This window comes from Mustelus asterias, chromosome 6, assembly GCF_964213995.1.
Source record: "Mustelus asterias chromosome 6, sMusAst1.hap1.1, whole genome shotgun sequence".
NCBI classification, from domain to species: domain Eukaryota; kingdom Metazoa; phylum Chordata; class Chondrichthyes; order Carcharhiniformes; family Triakidae; genus Mustelus; species Mustelus asterias.
Window position 1 is genome coordinate 146,160,022 of NC_135806.1, and position 4,586 is coordinate 146,164,607.

Here is a 4,586-nt window from a genome sequence, read left to right on the forward strand (position 1 = left end):
ACAGAGAGTAGCTGTGGAAGGGTGTTTTTCTGACTGGAGATCTGTGACCAGTGGTGTTCCACTGGGATCAGTGCTGGGAGCCCTGTTATCTGTAATATATATAAACGGTTTGGAGGAGAATGTAGGTGGTCTGATTCATAAGTTTGCAGATGATGATTTTGTTTGATCTTCCAAAAACTAAAAAGGAAATGGCAGGTATGAGTGGGAGGCCAGTATACTGCATTCGGTGTGAGATGTGGGAGTTCCTGGAGACGACTTGCCTCCCGGAAGTCCATACCTGTGCCAGATGCATGGAACTGCAACTCCTGAAGGATCGTGTAAGGGAGCTGGAGCTGAGGCTCGTGAACTCAGTTTAGTTAGGGAACATGAGAGATTAATAGATAGAAGTTATAGACAGGTAGTGACACCAGGGTCTCGGAAGGAAGACACGTGGGTCACAGTTAGGAGGGGTAATAGTCAGAAGGGTGATCTACCAGAAAGTACCCCAGTGGCAGTCTCCCATAAAAGAAAGGGATGGGCAACAGATGGGATAAGGGAAGGGAGTGAGCAGTCTGTGGAGGGATCCCCTGTGGTTGTCCCCCTCCAAAATAGGTATATTGTTTTGGATTCTGTGGAGGGGGATGACCCTCCAGGGGTAAGCCACGAGGATCAGATCACCTGCACGGAGACAGGCTCAGGGGTCCGGAAGGGAAAGAAGGGGTTTAGGAGAGCGATAGTGGTGGGGGACGCAATGGTTAGAGGCACGGACAGGCGGTTCTGTGGGAGCGAACGAGAATCCAGGATGGTAGTCTGCCTTCCTGGTGCCGGGGTACTGGATGTCTCCGAGAGGGTAGGAAGCATATTAAAAAAGGAAGGTAGTCAAACGGACGTAATTATACACATTGGTGAAAATAATGTAGGTAGGAAGAGCAGGGGCTCTTACGAGAGAAATTCAGGGAGATGAGTGCTAGGCTAAAAAGTAAGGCCTCCAGGGTAGCAATCTCTGGACTGCTCCCGGTGTCTAGTGCAAGTGAGGCTAGGAACAGGGAGATTCTACAGTTGAACGCATGGCTAAAGGACTGGTGCAAGAGGGAGGGTTTTAAATTCATAGATAACTGGAAAGTTTTCACGTCAGGATGGCAACTGTACAGAAAGGATGGGTTACACCTTAACTGGAAGGGAGCAAATATCCTGGCTGGGAGTTTTGAGAGAGTGTTTCGGCAGGATTTAAACTAGTGTGGCAGGGGGGTGGGGATCAAAACAGTAGGTCAGTAAATACTGAGGCTGGGGTTGAGCTGGGGGCCAGGGCAAGGCTAGCTAAGAAGAGGAGCACTCTGGAGGAGGATGACCTGAGTGAGCCTGGAGGTCTGGAGTGCATCTGCTTCAATGCGAGGAGCGTAACGGGTAAGACAGACGAACTTAGGGCCTTAATGCTTACGCGGAATTTGGATGTGGTTGCGGTGACGGAGACATTGTTAAAAGAAGGACTGGCAGCTGAATATTCCGGGGTATAAGTGTTTTAGGCGAGACAGAGGAGGGGCTAAAAAAGGTGGGGGAGTAGCGATATTAGTTAAGGAGCATATTACCGCGGTGCAGAGGGTAGACAACTTAGAGGGGTCATGTACTGAGTCGCTGTGGGTGGAAATCAGAAACAGGAAGGGGAACATGTGGCAAATAGTGACCACAACTCTGTTAACTTTAGAATAGTAATGGACAAAGATGAGTGCTGTCCTACGGGCAGGGTGCTAAATTGGGGGAAGGCAAACTATAGCCGGATTAGGCAGGAATTGGTGGATGTTGATTGGGAGAGGATGTTCGAGGGTAAGTCCATGTCTGGCATGTGGGAGTCTTTTAAGGAACAATTGATAAGGCTGCAGGATAGGCATGTGCCTGTAAAAAGGAAAGATAGGAAAGGTAGGATTCGAGAAACGTGGATAACCAGGGAAATTGAGGATCTGATTAAAATGAAAAGGGAGGCGTACGTTAAGTCCATGCAACTGAAAACAGATGGAGCTCTGGAGGAGTACAGAGAGAGTAGGAGAGTAGGAGTTAGAAGGGCAAAAAGAGGTCACGAGATGTTCTTGGCAGGCAGGATTAAGGAGAATCCTAAGGCTTTCTATTCATACATTAGGAACAAAAGAGTTGTCAGGGAGAAAATCGGACCACTCGGGGACAAAGGAGGGGAAATATGCTTAGAACCCAAGGGAATAGGGGAGATCCTAAATGAATACTTTGCATCGGTATTCACGAAGGATAGGGGCGTGTTAACCGGGAGTGTCTCGGAGGGAGGTGTTGACCCGTTAGAGAAAATCTCCATTAGAAGGGAGGAAGTGTTAGGTTTTTTAGGGAACATTAAAACTGACAAAGCCCCAGGGCCTGATGGCATCGATCCTCGACTGCTCAGGGAGACGAGAGATGAAATTGCTGGGCCTCTGACGGAAATCTTTGTCGCTTCTTTGAACACAGGTGAGGTCCCTGAGGATTGGAGGATCGCGAATGTGGTCCCGTTGTTTAAGAAGGGTAGCAGGGATAACCCGGATAATAATAGGCCGGTGAGCTTGACGTCCGTGGTAGGGAAGTTGTTGGAGACGATTCTTAGAGACAGGATGTATGAGCATTCAGAACGGAACAATCTTATTAGCGACAGACAGCATGGTTTTGTAAGAGGGAGGTCGTGCCTTACAAATTTGGTGGTTTTTTGAGGAAGTGACAAAAACGGTTGACGAAGGAAGGGCCGTGGATGTCGTCTATATGGATTTCAGTAAGGCATTTGACAAAGTCCCACATGGCAGGTTGGTTAAGAAGGTTAAGGCTCATGGGATACAAGGAGAAGTGGCAAGATGGGTGGAGAACTGGCTTGGCCATAGGAGACAGAGGGTAACGGTCGAAGGGTCTTTTTCCGGCTGGAGGTCTGTGACCAGTGGTGTTCCGCAGGGCTCTGTACTGGGGCCTCTGCTATTTGTGATATATATAAATGATTTGGAAGAAGGTGTAACTGGTGTTATCAGCAAGTTTGCGGATGACACGAAGATGGCTGGACTTGCGGATAGTGATGAACATTGTCAGACAATACAGCAGGATATAGATAGGCTGGAAAATTGGGCGGAGAGGTGGCAGATGGAGTTTAATCCGGATAAATGCGAAGTGATGCATTTTGGAAGAAATAATGTCGAGAGGAGTTATACAATAAATGGCAGAGTCATCAGGAGTATAGAAACACAGAGGGACCGAGGTGTGCAAGTCCACAAATCCTTGAAGGTGGCAACACATTGTTCCACAGGAGCAGGCTGAGGGTAAGGGAGCTTGTTTGTGCACTAATTTATTTAATTATTTTTCAGTTAAATTAGTGAAAAAAATCGGAGGTTTTTTTTCTAAACAGGAAATAGGCCCAGCAGCAGCCTGGGAAGGTTTTGGAGGGTTTAAAAGTAGGCCGCACCTTTGAGCAGGCAGCGTCGTTAGCGGGCAGTGGAGTGAGCAGGGGACAGAGTGAGAGCTAAAAGGGCTTTGGCTCACAGGGCTTCGGCGAGGAAGGTTGTTTGTTTGTTTTTCTTTGGTTACACCCCCTTTTTGTTTTATCTCCCAAAAACTAAAAAGGACATGGCTGGTATGAGTGGGAGGCCAGTATACTGCATTCGGTGTGGGATGTGGGAGTTCCTGGAGACAACTTGCCTCCCGGAAGTCCATATCTGTGCCAGATGTGTGGAACTGCATCTCCTGAAGGATCGTGTAAGGGAGCTGGAGCTGAGGCTCGATGAACTCAGTTTAGTTAGGGAAAATGAGAGAGTAATAGATAAAAGTTATAGTCAGGTAGTGACACCAGGGTCTCGGAAGGAAGACACGTGGGTCACAGTTAGGAGGGGTAATAGTCAGAAGGGTGATGTGCCAGAAAGCACCCCAGTGGCAGTCTCCCATAAGAGAAAGGGATGGGCAACAGATGGGAGAAGGGAAGGGAGTGAGCAGTCTGTGGAGGGATCCCCTGTGGTTGTCCCCCTCCACAATAGGTATATTGTTTTGGATTCTGTGGCGGGGGATGACCCTCCAGGGGTAAGCCACGAGGACCAGATCGCCTCCACGGAGACAGGCTCAGGGGTCCGGAAGGGAAAGAAGGGGTTTAGGAGAGCGATAGTTGTGGGGGACGCAATAGTTAGAGGCACGGACAGGCGCTTCTGTGGGACTGAACGAGAATCCAGGATGGTAGTCTGCCTCCCTGGTGCCGGGGTACTGGATGTCTCCGAGAGGGTAGGAAGCATATTTAAAATGGAAGGTAGTCAAACGGATGTGATTGTACACATTGGGGGAAATGATGTAGGTAGGAAGAGCAGGGGGGTCATACGAGAGAAATTCAGGGAGTTGGGTGCTAGGCTAAAAAGTAAGACCTCCAGTGTAGCAATCTCTGGACTGCTCCCAGTGCCTAGTGCAAGTGAGGCTCGGAACAGGGAGATTCTACAGTTGAACGCGTGGCTAAAGGACTGGTGCAAGAGGGAGGGTTTTAAATTCATAGATAACTGGGAAATCTTCAAGTCAGGATGGCAACTGTACAGAAAGGATGGGTTACACCTTAACTGGAAGGGAGCAAATATCCTGGCTGGGAGTTTTGCTAGAGTGTT